Source organism: Hyla sarda, chromosome 1 (assembly GCF_029499605.1).
Source record: "Hyla sarda isolate aHylSar1 chromosome 1, aHylSar1.hap1, whole genome shotgun sequence".
Taxonomy (NCBI): domain Eukaryota; kingdom Metazoa; phylum Chordata; class Amphibia; order Anura; family Hylidae; genus Hyla; species Hyla sarda.
The window spans coordinates 322,836,055-322,853,174 of NC_079189.1; the positions used below are offsets into that span (position 1 = coordinate 322,836,055).

Below are 17,120 nucleotides of genomic sequence, written 5' to 3' on the forward strand. Positions count from 1 at the left end.
GTATCCATGGTAACTACCACAACATGGTCATCTGCAGTTTACATCTAGCCCGTGGCATTGAATGGCATTTTAAAAGTGCTAAGGGTCCTGGTGCAATAATCCTCCCATGAGGATCAGCCTCAACGGCTTTGTAGATTGCACTCATGTCAGCAACTCCATATACATTTTTTTTTTTCATGCTTCTTTCTTCATCCTTTTTTCTTTCTGTCATTCAGACTTTCATTCATTCGATCTCTCTCACTCACTTGCTTTAACTCATTTGTTCTCACTCACTCACTCACTCACTCAATCACTCACTCACTCATTCACTCTCACTCACTCTCACTCTCTCACTCACTCGCTCACTAAGTCAGTCTCTCTCTCTCTCTCTCTCTTTTTCTTTTTATATATATTTTTTTTCCGTCTTCTTCTTCTTCTTCAGACCCTGTCATAGCACTAATGCCTTTCCAATACCACCAGCAGATGGAGACACTCCATTGCAACATTGGTTGTGAGCAGCAGTTTCTAAAAACAAATGCCTCATGGCGGATTTCCCATCCATCAATGGATGGTAAATTTTGTTTTTATCATTCACTGACCACAGAAACCAATGCATGGTCAAGCAACAGCAATGACACACCCTTGTGTATAGGCATGAGACCCTCATGTCATTTAACAGGATTCAGCACCACCCACAAGACAGCTACCTGTCATGTCATGTCAAACCTGCACAGGTGTGCTAGATTATTATTATTTAGTTTTATTTAATTTTTTTACACCAATCAGTGTGCAAACATGGTCATTAAAACGCTAAATGAATAGACGTTCATAAACCAGTCAGTGCAACTCATCATTTTGGTCTCCAATTCTCAAACTCAAATTCTCACCCACGGAGGATTAAATGAGAATCTTTCTTGTTTAACACTGGAATGGGGTGGTGCACTGTTCACTACCCGAAGATACTGCCACATCGGGTCAATGCATAGGGCGACAGAAGCAAGCTTCCAAATCAGCTCCCTTTCTCAAAAATCCATTTAATTTATGGTCCCCAGATAGGGAACGTATGTATCAGTATGTGCTCACAAGTCACCCAAGTGCAAGTATTCACACAAAAAAAAAACGTGCCTCAGGATGCGATCTGTCGCAAGATCCTTTCTTTTTTTTACACTTGATCTAAGCCAAAAGGCCTAGAGGGGATAACCGGGAAAGGGGTGGACCCAACCATGTCCCCTTCATGAGCACTCACATTACTCATAGGAATGGAAGGAAGGCTGGCAGCCAACCAGCCTCCCATACACTTTCTGGGTGGGTGGCAGTCAGCCACCCATACATACATACAGCACAGGCTAAACCCACATCATCACTTAAAAAAAGGACAGGCGACCATTGCACTCTGATGGAGCATTTAGCAATGCAATCCATAGCCTGGCTTTTGCCTGAACCCCCATCACTCCTCCTCTTGCATATAAGACAATATTTCAGATCTGCATATGAAAACAACACGCCTACCTTTGTTGCACATAGCTGCCTGCCTGTCTCTAGTTACCCCACTGGCTGTAGCTGCGTCCCTTCCGACATGGAATAACACCAACTGTAACGATAAACTGAAAATTAACAGTATAAACCTGCATCATTTTGGACTCTGGTATTTGCTGAATCCGGGTGACCTGACAATCGATGGTGGTGCCGCTGGTGATTCTGGCCTTCTTGGAATCTGTTGGGCCTATGTGTTAGCTCACACATCACTTGGGTATCCATGGTAACTACCACAACATGGTCATCTGCAGTTTACATCTAGCCCGTGGCATTGAATGGCATTTTAAAAGTGCTAAGGGTCCTGATGCAATAATCCTCCCATGAGGATCAGCCTCAACGGCTTTGTAGATTGCACTCATGTCAGCAACTCCATATACATTTTTTTTTCTTCATGCTTCTTTCTTCATCCTTTTTTCTTTCTGTCATTCAGACTTTCATTAATTCGATCTCTCTCACTCACTTGCTTTAACTCATTTGTTCTCACTCACTCACTCACTCAATCACTCACTCACTCATTCACTCTCACTCACTCTCACTCTCTCACTCACTCGCTCACTAAGTCAGTCTCTCTCTCTCTCTCTCTTTTTCTTTTTATATATATTTTTTTCCGTCTTCTTCTTCTTCTTCTTCAGACCCTGTCATAGCACTAATGCCTTTCCAATACCACCAGCAGATGGAGACACTCCATTGCAACATTGGTTGTGAGCAGCAGTTTCTAAAAACAAATGCCTCATGGCGGATTTCCCATCCATCAATGGATGGTAAATTTTGTTTTTATCATTCACTGACCACAGAAACCAATGCATGGTCAAGCAACAGCAATGACACACCCTTGTGTATAGGCATGAGACCCTCATGTCATTTAACAGGATTCAGCACCACCCACAAGACAGCTACCTGTCATGTCATGTCAAACCTGCACAGGTGTGCTAGATTATTATTATTTAGTTTTATTTTATTTTTTTACACCAATCAGTGTGCAAACATGGTCATTAAAACGCTAAATGAATAGACGTTCATAAACCAGTCAGTGCAACTCATCATTTTGGTCTCCAATTCTCAAACTCAAATTCTCACCCACGGAGGATTAAATGAGAATCTTTCTTGTTTAACACTGGAATGGGGTGGTGCACTGTTCACTACCCGAAGATACTGCCACATCGGGTCAATGCATAGGGCGACAGAAGCAAGCTTCCAAATCAGCTCCCTTTCTCAAAAATCCATTTAATTTATGGTCCCCAGATAGGGAACGTATGTATCAGTATGTGCTCACAAGTCACCCAAGTGCAAGTATTCACACAAAAAAAAACGTGCCTCAGGATGCGATCTGTCGCAAGATCCTTTCTTTTTTTACACTTGATCTAAGCCAAAAGGCCTAGAAGGGATAACCGGGAAAGGGGTGGACCCAACCATGTCCCCTTCATGTGCACTCACATTACTCATAGGAATGGAAGGAAGGCTGGCAGCCAACCAGCCTCCCATACACTTTCTGGGTGGGTGGCAGTCAGCCACCCATACATACATACAGCACAGGCTAAACCCACATCATCACTTAAAAAAAGGACAGGCGACCATTGCACTCTGATGGAGCATTTAGCAATGCAATCCATAGCCTGGCTTTTGCCTGAACCCCCATCACTCCTCCTCTTGCATATAAGACAATATTTCAGATCTGCATATGAAAACAACACGCCTACCTTTGTTGCACATAGCTGCCTGCCTGTCTCTAGTTACCCCACTGGCTGTAGCTGCGTCCCTTCCGACATGGAATAACACCAACTGTAACGATAAACTGAAAATTAACAGTATAAACCTGCATCATTTTGGACTCTGGTATTTGCTGAATCCGGGTGACCTGACAATCGATGGTGGTGCCGCTGGTGATTCTGGCCTTCTTGGAATCTGTTGGGCCTATGTGTTAGCTCACTTGGGTATCCATGGTAACTACCACAACATGGTCATCTGCAGTTTACATCTAGCCCGTGGCATTGAATGGCATTTTAAAAGTGCTAAGGGTCCTGGTGCAATAATCCTCCCATGAGGATCAGCCTCAACGGCTTTGTAGATTGCACTCATGTCAGCAACTCCATATACATTTTTTTTTTCTTCATGCTTCTTTCTTCATCCTTTTTTCTTTCTGTCATTCAGACTTTCATTCATTCGATCTCTCTCACTCACTTGCTTTAACTCATTTGTTCTCACTCACTCACTCACTCACTCACTCATTCACTCTCACTCACTCTCACTCTCTCACTCACTCGCTCACTAAGTCAGTCTCTCTCTCTCTCTCTTTTTCTTTTTATATATATTTTTTTCCGTCTTCTTCTTCTTCTTCTTCTTCTTCTTCTTCAGACCCTGTCATAGCACTAATGCCTTTCCAATACCACCAGCAGATGGAGACACTCCATTGCAACATTGGTTGTGAGCAGCAGTTTCTAAAAACAAATGCCTCATGGCGGATTTCCCATCCATCAATGGATGGTAAATTTTGTTTTTATCATTCACTGACCACAGAAACCAATGCATGGTCAAGCAACAGCAATGACACACCCTTGTGTATAGGCATGAGACCCTCATGTCATTTAACAGGATTCAGCACCACCCACAAGACAGCTACCTGTCATGTCATGTCAAACCTGCACAGGTGTGCTAGATTATTATTATTTAGTTTTATTTTATTTTTTTACACCAATCAGTGTGCAAACATGGTCATTAAAACGCTAAATGAATAGACGTTCATAAACCAGTCAGTGCAACTCATCATTTTGGTCTCCAATTCTCAAACTCAAATTCTCACCCACGGAGGATTAAATGAGAATCTTTCTTGTTTAACACTGGAATGGGGTGGTGCACTGTTCACTACCCGAAGATACTGCCACATCGGGTCAATGCATAGGGCGACAGAAGCAAGCTTCCAAATCAGCTCCCTTTCTCAAAAATCCATTTAATTTATGGTCCCCAGATAGGGAATGTATGTATCAGTATGTGCTCACAAGTCACCCAAGTGCAAGTATTCACACAAAAAAAAACGTGCCTCAGGATGCGATCTGTCGCAAGATCCTTTCTTTTTTTTACACTTGATCTAAGCCAAAAGGCCTAGAGAGGATAACCGGGAAAGGGGTGGACCCAACCATGTCCCCTTCATGAGCACTCACATTACTCATAGGAATGGAAGGAAGGCTGGCAGCCAACCAGCCTCCCATACACTTTCTGGGTGGGTGGCAGTCAGCCACCCATACATACATACAGCACAGGCTAAACCCACATCATCACTTAAAAAAAAGGACAGGTGACCATTGCACTCTGATGGAGCATTTAGCAATGCAATCCATAGCCTGGCTTTTGCCTGAACCCCCATCACTCCTCCTCTTGCATATAAGACAATATTTCAGATCTGCATATGAAAACAACACGCCTACCTTTGTTGCACATAGCTGCCTGCCTGTCTCTAGTTACCCCACTGGCTGTAGCTGCGTCCCTTCCGACATGGAATAACACCAACTGTAACGATAAACTGAAAATTAACAGTATAAACCTGCATCATTTTGGACTCTGGTATTTGCTGAATCCGGGTGACCTGACAATCGATGGTGGTGCCGCTGGTGATTCTGGCCTTCTTGGAATCTGTTGGGCCTATGTGTTAGCTCACACATCACTTGGGTATCCATGGTAACTACCACAACATGGTCATCTGCAGTTTACATCTAGCCCGTGGCATTGAATGGCATTTTAAAAGTGCTAAGGGTCCTGGTGCAATAATCCTCCCATGAGGATCAGCCTCAACGGCTTTGTAGATTGCACTCATGTCAGCAACTCCATATACATTTTTTTTTCTTCATGCTTCTTTCTTCATCCTTTTTTCTTTCTGTCATTCAGACTTTCATTCATTCGATCTCTCTCACTCACTTGCTTTAACTCATTTGTTCTCACTCACTCACTCACTCACTCATTCACTCTCACTCACTCTCACTCTCTCACTCACTCGCTCACTAAGTCAGTCTCTCTCTCTCTCTCTCTTTTTCTTTTTATATATATTTTTTTCCGTCTTCTTCTTCTTCTTCTTCTTCAGACCCTGTCATAGCACTAATGCCTTTCCAATACCACCAGCAGATGGAGACACTCCATTGCAACATTGGTTGTGAGCAGCAGTTTCTAAAAACAAATGCCTCATGGCGGATTTCCCATCCATCAATGGATGGTAAATTTTGTTTTTATCATTCACTGACCACAGAAACCAATGCATGGTCAAGCAACAGCAATGACACACCCTTGTGTATAGGCATGAGACCCTCATGTCATTTAACAGGATTCAGCACCACCCACAAGACAGCTACCTGTCATGTCATGTCAAACCTGCACAGGTGTGCTAGATTATTATTATTTAGTTTTATTTTATTTTTTTACACCAATCAGTGTGCAAACATGGTCATTAAAACGCTAAATGAATAGACGTTCATAAACCAGTCAGTGCAACTCATCATTTTGGTCTCCAATTCTCAAACTCAAATTCTCACCCACGGAGGATTAAATGAGAATCTTTCTTGTTTAACACTGGAATGGGGTGGTGCACTGTTCACTACCCGAAGATACTGCCACATCGGGTCAATGCATAGGGCGACAGAAGCAAGCTTCCAAATCAGCTCCCTTTCTCAAAAATCCATTTAATTTATGGTCCCCAGATAGGGAACGTATGTATCAGTATGTGCTCACAAGTCACCCAAGTGCAAGTATTCACACAAAAAAAAACGTGCCTCAGGATGCGATCTGTCGCAAGATCCTTTCTTTTTTTACACTTGATCTAAGTGTCTTCTCATACTGCTGCCAACTCCACGCTGTGTCATTCAGCCACTATATGGTCTCCTCATGCTGCCAACACCTCCACGCTGTGCCATTCAGCCACTCTATGGTCTCCTCATGCTTCAGCCACATCCAAGCTTTTTCATTCAGCCACTATATGGTCTCCTCATGCTGCCAACACCTCCACGTTGTGTCATTCAGCCACTATATGGTCTCCTCGCACTGATGCCACCTCCAGGCTCTGTCATTGTGCCGCTCTGCGGCAGTGATTCTAAAAGCGATGCCTGTAATCTGAATTTCATTCTGAATAACAGTATTATTTCACTAACCCAGCACACTCCATATGCGTGTTAGAACAAAGCAAAGTGTTCCACACCCCTATTGAGGTTCTCTGTAAGCCAGAAATAGCCGTTTTTAATATAGATTTCCCGCCAATAAATTCAGATGGAAACAAATTTTTCCAAAAAATTCGGCGAATCAACCGAATCAAATTTTTCAAAAGTTCGCTGATCTCTAGTTGTAATTTTTTTATTTTTTATTTTTACCTGGATAACCCCTATATGGCTCCTTTTTATCAGGAACCATGTAGGGGCATTTATCATTGTTTTTAGAGCTGTTTTTATGTGGAGATTTGGCTCACATTTGGTGCAGCACTACACCACAGGCTTTTTTTTTTTTTGCGCCTTTAAAAAAATAATAAAAGTGTGTACAGACCCTTTTTCATTTCTGCGCTTTTGTTTTTTCCTCCTCACCTTCTAAAAATCATAACACTTTCAATTTTCCACCTAAAAATCCATATGAGGGCTTTTTCTTTGCGCCAACAATTTTACTTTGTAATACCATTAATAATTTCACTACAAAATCTACAGCGAAACCAGAAAAAAATATTAATAAAGCAATTTTTTTCTTTTTTGTGGCTTCCGTTTCTAAGCAGTGCAGTTTTCTGTAAAATTGTACCTTATATTTATTCTGTAGGTCCGTTCGGTCGCAAGGATACCCAATTTATATAGGTTAGATTTTATTTTACTCCCAAAAAAATTATAACTACATGCACCAAAATTAATACTTGAAAAATGTCCTCTTTTGATCCCTATAACTTTTTTATAGGCATGATATGAGGACTCATTTTTTGTGCCATGATCTGAAGATTTTATTGGCACCATTTTTGTTTTGATCTGACTTTTTGATCACTTTTTATTCATTTTTTATGGTAATACACTATTTTGGACTTTGGATTTGGATTTTTTTTACGTTTAATTAATTTAGTTTAATTAACAATATACCGTATTTCTATAGTTTGGACATTTACGCAGGTGGCAATACCACATATGCTTATTTTTATTTACACAGTTTTTTTTTCATGGGAAAAGGGGGGTGATTCAGACTTTTATTATGGAAGGGGTTAAATCACATTTATTAACACTTTATTTTCACTTTTTTTTTTTTTCCAATGTTATAGCCCCCATACTGGAATTTAACATTGCACACACTGATTTCCTACACTGATCATTGCCGTGCAGTAGCATGACATTGATCAGTGTTGTCACCGCTCGACTGCTCCTGCCTGGATCTCAGACACGGAGCAGTCATTCGGCGATCGGACAGCGAGGAGGAAGGTAGGGATCCCTCCTCGTGTCCTGCAAGCTGTTCCCCGCGGCGGTCCCGAACAGCAGAACTGAGCTAATTGCCAATGTTTACTTTAGTTTTAGAAGCGGCGATCAAGTTTGACCGCCGCGTCTAAGGGGTTAATGCCAGACATCAGCCCGATCGGCAATGTCTAGCATTAGCCGTGGGTCCTGGTTGCCTATAGCAACCGGGACCTACCAGGTATGATGTGCGCTCACCTGCTGAGACGCTTCATACCTAGGGAGCCACAGAACAGTTAATAAATGTCCATTTGCGGCAAACCATTGCAGCGGTCCGCGGCCGGCGATCGCTGCTATTGGTCTGTCAGTACAGATGCTCCGATCCTGAGTTAACACTGTAGACACTGCAGTCGCTGTGACCACAGAGTCTATTAGGGTTATAGAGGAAGGGAGCTCCCTCTGTCACCGAACGGCGCTCTGCAAAGTGAAAGCAGAGTGCCGATGGTTGCCATGGCAACCGGAGGCCTGACACTGGCCTCCATTGTCATGGCAACATGAGCTATCAGTCCCTAACCGATTTATCCTATGCTTGTCAGTACTGACAGACATTGGCATAATTCAATGGAGTACATATGTATACTCCATTGAATTATGTGTATGATAGTAAAAAAAAAAAATAAGTGTGAAAAAAGTGAAAAAAATAAAAACTGCTAAAAAAATAAAAAAATTGTGAAAAATATTAAATAAAAACATTTGAAAAATAAAAGAAAAAATGTGAAATTTTTAAAAAAAAATAATTAAATAAATTATATATGTATATAATACACCCCCAAAAATAGTCCCCTAAAAATACATCAACATGTCCCGCAATAAAAGAGTCCTCACACAATTGCGTCAGTGAAAAAATAAAAAAGTTATAGCTCACAGAATACGGCGACCTACAAACATGATTTAAAAAAATATATAGTTTTTATGCCATAAATGAACTAAAATATAAAAAAGTATGTAAATTTGGTATCGCCGTAATTGTATCAACCTGCAGTGAAATGTTAACATCATTTATACCGCATGACGAACGACCTAAAAAAATAAGTAAAAAACAACTGCAGAATAGATTTTTTTCTGTATACCACCTCATAAAAAATAAAATAAAAAATGATCAGAGTGTCATATGTACCCCAGAGTGGTACCGATGAAAGCGAAAACTTGGCTCCCCCCCCCCCTGTAATTTAATATGATGCCAACTAAATATCCTAAACTAAAAGGATGCCCCAAAATCCACACAGCACTCCTTCATGTCTGAGGCCTGTGTGAGAGACACAAAGCACACAAAGGCCACATATGGGAAATTTCTAAGTTTGTCAGAATTCGGGGAATAAATCTTGAGTTGTATTTATTTGTCAACACCTACTGTGTTACAGAAAAAAAATGGATTAAAATGAAAAAAATGTTTTTTTATTCCGCCTCCACTTTGCTTTTATTTCTGTGAAACACCTAAAGGGTTAAAAAATGTCTTTAATGTCATTCTGACTACTTCAAGGGGTGCAGTTTATAAAAGGGGGTGATTTATGGGGGTATCTAACATACAGGACCCTCATTTCCACTTCAGAACTGAACTGGTCTCTGAAAAATCTGATTTTGCAATTTTCTTGAAAATCTGGAAAATTGCTGCTAAACTTATAAACCCTCTAACATTCTAAAAAAGTAAAATAATATTTACCTAACGATGGGAACATAAAGTAGACATATTGTAGATGTGAATTAATCATTAATTTAGTGCGGCATGACTATTTATCGTACGAGCAGAAAATGTAAAAACTAGAAAAATGCTAATTTTTCATCATTTTCATTATTTTTTTTTTTTACAAAACCTGCTTAATATATCAATCAAAATTTACAATATGTCACGAAAAACCATTCTCAAAATCGCTTTCATAAGTCAAAGCGTTCCAAAGTTATTACCAAATAAGTGGACGCATTTCAGATTTAGAAAATTTGCCTTGGTCATTAAGGTCAAAACAGGCTATTGAGTAAAGAGGTTAATTCATGTTTTTGTTAAGGTTGGTCTCGTGGCACCAACCTACGCAAATCTAGTGTTAGGTTGCTCAGAGAAAGTAGTTGTGTTTGGGGAAGACATGGCCCAGTATCAGGATTCCATTGTTTACTGGGCACTTTATATCGATGACATCATCATCATTTGGACTGGGTCCAAAATGCTATTTGAGGACTTCGTCAAAAGGCAAAATATCAATCAAATAGGCCTCAGGTTACCCACGAGATTGACAAAACAACTTGTGCTTCTTGGATGTCTCTATCACTCGTGATCCCAGTGGTGGACTGGACACTAAAGTATTTCGAAAACCTACTGCAGGCAATACTTTATGAAGATGGGAAAGCCACCACCCCAAATATTTAAGAACTGTAATACCGAAGGGCCAAATAGTTCTCTCACTTAAAAAGATGAGAGAGGCCTGTAATTTTCATCATAGGTATACCTCAACCATGAGAGACATAATGAGAAAAAGAATCCATAAAATCACATTGTCTGATTTTTGAAGAATGTATTTGCAAATTATGGTGGAAAATAAGCATTTGGTCACCTACAAACAAGCAAGATTTCTGACTCTCACGGACCTGTAACTTCTTCTTTAAGAGTCACCTCTGTCTTCCACTCATTACCTGTAATAATGGCACCTGTTTGAACTTGTTATTGTTAGGATTCGGCAGGATGGATGTGGATCCTCTGTGTCAGCGAGGGATTGGCGTGGATCGTGTCGTGGACCGGTTCTAGGTTGCTACTGGTATTCACCAGAGCCCGCCGCAAAGCGGGATGGTCTTGCTGCGGCGGTAGCAACCAGGTCGTATCCACCAGCAACGGCTCAACCTCGCTGACTGCTGAGAAGGCGTGGGACAGAAGGACTAGACAGAGGCAAGGTCAGACGTAGCAGAAGGTCGGGGCAGGCGGCAAGGTTCGTAGTCAATGGCGATAGCAGAAGGTCTGGAACACTGGTAAGGCAAACACTATAAAGCTTTCTCTGGCACAAGGCAACAAGATCCGGCCAGGAAGGGAAGGGGAAGTGAGGTTAAATAGACAGGGAGCAGGTGGAGGCTAATTAGACTGATTGGGCCAGGCACCAATCATTGGTGCACTGGCCCTTTAAATCTTAGAGAGCTGGCGCGCGCGCCCTAAGGAGCAAAGCCGCGCGCGCCAGGATGAGACAGCCGGGAACCGGGACAGGTGAGTGACTGGGATGCGATTCGCGAGCGGGCGCGTCCCGCTATGTGTCAGTGTCAGTGCAGCGCTCCCGGTCAGCGGATCCGACCGGGGCGCTGCAGAGAGAGGAACGCCGCGAGCGCTCCGCGGAGGAGCAGGGACCCGGAGTGCTCGGCGTAACAGTACCCCCCCCTTAGGTCTCCCCCTCTTTTTGTCCGGATTTCGCTCCACCTGGGACGAGGACATTGGGAGCGATTGTAGAGTCTCCTTCTGGAGGACAGTGAAGTCCTGGGTATGCTCATCAACGGCAGGCAGTTCAGAAGGAGTGGGAATGGGGAGGGGGGGCAGAGGGTGAAGCTTGGCACGGGGCAGAGTGTTACCAGGACAGGGGCTATGAGGAGGCACGGCATAGTCCTGATAGGCCTTGGGGAGACCAGGTATAGGAGGAGACACTGAGGTTTGACTGACGGGACTGGGAGCAGAGGTGAGGCATTTTTTGTGGCAAGAAGCACCCCAGCTCTTGATCTCCCCGGTGGTCCAGTCAAGGGTAGGAGAGTGGCGTTGGAGCCATGGCAGACCGAGGAGGACTTCAGAGGATCAGTTGGGCAAAACAAAAAGTTCAATTTTTTCGTGATGCAGTCCAATGCTCATGAGCAGGGGTTCTGTGCGGTAACGCACAGTGCAGTCCAATTTCACTCCGTTGACCGAGGAAATGTAGAGCGGCTTGGCGAGAAGGGTCACAGGGATGTTGAACTTATTAACAAAAGAGGCCAAAATGAAATTTCCCGCAGAACCAGAGTCCAAGAAGGCCACAGCTGAGAAGGAGGAGTTGGCAGAAGGAGAAATCCGTACGGGCACAGTGAGACGTGGAGAAGCAGACTTCAGACCAAGAGACGCCACTCCCACGTGAGCTGGGTGAGTGCGTGCGTTTCCCAGACGTGGAGGACGAATAGGGCAATCCACCAAGAAATGTTCGGTACTAGCGCAGTACAGACATAAATTTTTATCTCTGCGGCGAGTCCTCTCTTCATGGGTCAGGCGAGACCGATCCACTTGCATAGCCTCCTCGGCGGGAGGCACAGGGGTAGATTGCAAAGGATACTGTGAGAGAGGTGCCCAGAGATCAAGGTCTTTTTCCTAGTGTCTTTCAGAAAAACGCATGTCAATGCGGGTGGCCAAATGGATAAGTTCATGCAGGTTGGCAGGAATTTCTCGTGCGGCCAGCACATCTTTGATGTTACTGGATAGGCCTTTTTTAAAGGTCGCGCAGAGGGCCTCGTTGTTCCAAGATAATTCAGAGGCGAGGGTACGAAATTGGATGGCGTATTTGCCTACAGAAGAATTTCCCTGGACCAGGTTCAGCAAGGCAGTTTCGGCAGAAGAAGCTCGGGCTGGTTCCTTGAAGACACTACGAACCTCAGCAAAGAAGGACTGTACAGTGGCAGTGACAGGATCATTGTGGTCCCAGAGCGGTGTGGCCCATGACAGGGCCTTCCCAGACAGGAGACTGACCACGAAAGCGACCTTCGACCGTTCTGTAGGAAATTGGTCCGACAACATCTCCAAATGTAGGGAACATTGTGACAGGAAACCATGGCAAAGTCCAGAGTCCCCATCAAATTTGTTCGGCAGGGACAAGCGGAGGCCAGGAGCAGGCACTCGCTGCGGAGGAGGTGCAGAATATGGCGGAGGAGATGGTTGCTGCTGTAGCTGTGGCAGAAGTTGCTGTAGCATGGCGGTCAACTGCGACAGCTGCTGTCCTTGTTGGGCGAACTGTTGTCCAAGTTGCTCTATCTGTTGAGACTGCTGGGCGACCACCGTGGTAAGGTCAGCGACAACTGGCAGCGGGACCTCAGCGGGATCCATGGCCGGATCTACTGTTAGGATTCGGCAGGCTGGATGTGGATCCTCTGTGTCAGCGAGGGATTGGCGTGGACCGTGTTGGTGGACCGGTTCTAGGTTGCTACTGGTATTCACCAGAGCCCGCCGCAAAGCGGGATGGTCTTGCTGCGGCGGTAGCAACCAGGTCGTATCCACCGGCAACGGCTCAACCTCGCTGACTGCTGAGAAGGCGTGGGACAGAAGGACTAGACAGAGGCAAGGTCAGACGTAGCAGAAGGTCGGGGCAGGCGGCAAGGTCCATAATCAATGGCGACAGCAGAAGGTCTGGAACACTGGTAAGGCAAACACTATAAACGCTTTCTCTGGCACAAGGCAACAAGATCCGGCCAGGAAGGGAAGGGGAAGTGAGGTTAAATAGACAGGGAGCAGGTGGAGGCTAATTAGACTGATTGGGCCAGGCACCAATCATTGGTGCACTGGCCCTTTAAATCATAGAGAGCTGGCGTGCGCGCACCCTGAGGAGCAAAGCCGCGCGCGCCAGGACTAGACAGCTGGGGACCGGGACAGGTGAGTGACTTGGGATGCGATTCGCGAGCGGGCGCGTGCCGCTATGCGAATCGCATCCCCGCCGGCAGTGTCAGTGCAGCGCTCCCGGTCAGCGGGTCTGACCGGGTCGCTGCAGAGAGAGGAACGCCGCGAGCGCTCCGGGGAGGAGGAGGGACCCGGAGCGCTCGGCGTAACAGTTATCAGTATAAAAGACACCTGTCCACAACCTCAAACAGTCACACTGCAAACTACACTATGGCCAAGACCAAAGAGCTGTCGAAGGACACCAGAAACAAAATTGTAGACCTGCACCAGGCTGGGAAGACTGAATCTTCAATAGGCAAGCAGCTTGGTGTGAAGAAATCAACTGTGGGAGTAATTATTAAAAAAAAATGGAAGACATACAAGACCACTGATAATCTCCCTCGATTTGGGGCTCCACGCAAGATCTCACCCCGTGGTGTCAAAATGATCACAAGAATGGTGAGCAAAAATCCCAGAACCACATGGGGGGACCTAGTGAATGGCCTGCAGAGAGCTGGGACCAAAATAACAAAGGCTACCATCAGTAACACACTTCGCCACCAGGGACTCATATCATGCAGTGCCAGACATGTCCCCCTGCTTAAAGGAGTAGTCCAGTGGTGACTCAGTGGTGAGCAACTTATCCCCTATCCTAATGATAGGGGATAAGTTTGAAATCGCGGAGGGGTCCGACCGCTGGGGCCCCCTGCGATCTCCTGTACGGAGCCCCGACAGCCCGCGGGAAGGGGGCGTGTCGACCTCCGCACGAGGCGGCGGCCGACACGCCCCCTCAATACAACTCTATGGCAGAGCCGAAGCGCTGCCTTCGGCAATCTCCGGCTCTGCCATAGAGATGTATTGAGGGGGCGTGTCGGCCGACGCCTCGTGCGGGGGTCGACACCCGCTATCTCGGCGGAGAGCCGGGGCCCCGTACAGAGAGATCGCAGGGGGCCCCAGCGGTCGGACCCCCCGCGATCTCAAACTTATCCCCTATCCTTAGGATAGGGGATAAGTTTTTCACCACTGGACTACCCCTTTAAGCCAGTATATGTCCGGGCCCGTCTGAAGTTTGCTAGAGAGCATGTGGATCATCCAGAAGAGGATTGGGAGAATGTCCTATGGTCAGATGAACTCAACTCGTCATGTTTGGAGGAGAAAGAATACTGAGTTGCATCCAAAGATGCAAATACTTATTTTCTACCATAATTTTCAAATAAATTCTTCAAAAATCACACAATGTGATTTCATGGATTTTTTTTTCTCATTATGTCTCTTATAGTCGAGGTATACCTATGATGAAAATTACAGACCTCTCATCTTTTTAAGTGGGAGAACTGGCACCATTGGTGGCTGACTAAATACTTTTTTGCCCAACTGTACCTATGTCTGTGTACCTTTCCTTTCATCCAGCCGGGGTATGTAACCTTTGATTTTTACTTGTATTTTACTTTGCATTAATTATCGTATGCTACTATTAGCTATTATATACCTTATTGCACATATACTTAGAAACATTTTTTTACTAGGTTTTTCCCCCCATATAAATATATATATATACTACCTTGCTTTTTTCCCCCTTCCCATATCCCACTTTAAAGGGGTATTCCAGGCCAAAACTTTTTTTTATATATCGACTGGCTCCGGAAAGTTAAACAGATTTGTATATTACTTCTATTTAAAAATCTTAATCCTTCCAATAGTTATTAGCTTCTGAAGTTGAGTTGTTATTTTCGGTCTAACTGCTCTCTGATGACTCACGTCCCGGGACATCATCATTGAGCAGTTAGACAGAAAACTTCAGAAGCTAATAACTATTGGAAGGATTAAGATTTTTTAATAGAAGTAATTTACAAATCTGTTTAACTTTCCGGAGCCAGTTGATATATATAAAAAAAGGTTTTGCCTGGAATACCCCTTTAACTGTCTATGCCTTTTGCATTTAAACTAGTTTTTTAAAGTACAAATATTTTATTCTATGGTCATTTTGTGTGTTTTTTGTTTCTTGTATGGTATTTATTCGGTGTTTGGTACCACAGGACCTTTTCATTGTCAGCTAGCTGTCTATGTATTCCCTCTTCTTTTGGTGACAAGTGTAATATAAGTGTAATATAGGCACATTTTTTGTGTCGATTTGGCGCAGGTCCTGGTCCTCCATTGGGTCAAATTACTGAAAGTGACAAAATAATAGATTGATATGATGCTGCCTATTTGAGTCTATAGACCTGTGGTCAAGGCAAGACATTCAGCCATATAGACGCACAAAGAACTGTGTGAAATCGGCCTTAGTCTGGGGTTACACGCAACTTTTATTTGGCATTTTCTTGCCAGGAAAAATGCCACAAAAAAACTGCCCCTTTATTTTTCACTACCAAATTGTAGTGTTTTTGTGTTGTTGTTTACAAAAATAGTGTGTTTGTAATGTTTTTCTTTTTAGTACACATCATGTGATTATTTTATCATGTGACTCAATGATTTCTATTTAAGTACTATAGGCTGGTGTCACATGTGGAGTTATTTTTTAAATGTCCTTGTCACACTCTGCGCTCTGGCCGGTCATGCCGGCCATGAGTGCATTCCTCCTCTCATGTCCCCAGTCGGTGGGGCTGTGATTCGCATTGCGCCCCAGCCCGTCACTCACGCCCCAGCCCGGCATTGAGTCCCAGCCCGTCACTCACTTCAGTCCCCGGTGGCATCTGTCCCTCAGCTCCGGCACGCCTGCCCCCGGCTCCTAGGGTGCGGGAGTGTCGGAGCTTTAAGATTTAAAGGGCCAGTGCGCCCCTAATTAGTTTCCACACCTGTCCCATTGTTATAAAGTTCTGCTCCTCCCACACTCCCCTGCCAGATCTGTGTTGCCCTAGTGCCTAAGAGAAAGCATTATATTGTCTTGCCTTGCCGTTTTTCTGACCCTATTGCTCCGTGACCTGACCTTGCTCCTGTGCTGTCTGCCTACTGACCTCCTGCTACATTCCTGACTTTGCACCTGTGCTACCAGCCCTGACCTTCTGCTATTCTGACCACAAGTTGCCATTTCCTTCCTGTACCTCGAATTTCCTCAGCCGCCCGAGTGGTCGAGTCGTGCCTGGGGTAGAATCCTGGGTGTTGCCTGCCGCTGCAAGTCCATACCGCCTTGCGGCAGGCTCTGGTGAAAACTAGCAGCACCTTAGATTCTGCTCCCAGGCACAGCCAGCGTCATCTGCCACACAGATCCAGCGGATCTACTGACCTTCTGCTATCCTGACCACAAGTTGCCAATTCCTTCCTGTACCTCGAATTTCCTCAGCCGCCCGAGTGGTCGAGTCGTGCCTGGGGTAGCATCCTGGGTGTCGCCTGCCGCTGCAAGTCCATACCGCCTTGCGGCAGGCTCTGGTGAAAACTAGCAGCACCTTAGACTCTGCTCCCAGGCACAGCCAGCGTCATCTGCCACACAGATCCAGCGGATCTACTGACCTTCTGCTATCCTGACCATAAGTTGCCATTTCCTTCCTGCACCTCGAATTTCCTCAGCCGCCCGAGTGGTCGAGTCGTGCCTGGGGTAGCATCCTGGGTGTCGCCTGCCGCTGCAAGTCCATACCGCCTTGCGGCAGGCTCTGGTGAAA

General features: G+C 44.8%; 3 pseudogenes; all 3 read right to left on the reverse strand.

The window, feature by feature from the left end:
- Positions 1–911: 911 nt before the first annotated feature.
- Positions 912–1,177, reverse strand: LOC130341095 (U2 spliceosomal RNA; annotated as a pseudogene).
- Positions 1,178–2,637: 1,460 nt separating this feature from the next.
- Positions 2,638–2,901, reverse strand: LOC130337804 (U2 spliceosomal RNA; annotated as a pseudogene).
- Positions 2,902–4,357: 1,456 nt separating this feature from the next.
- LOC130341944 (U2 spliceosomal RNA) lies at positions 4,358–4,622 on the reverse strand (annotated as a pseudogene).
- Positions 4,623–17,120: the final 12,498 nt, after the last annotated feature.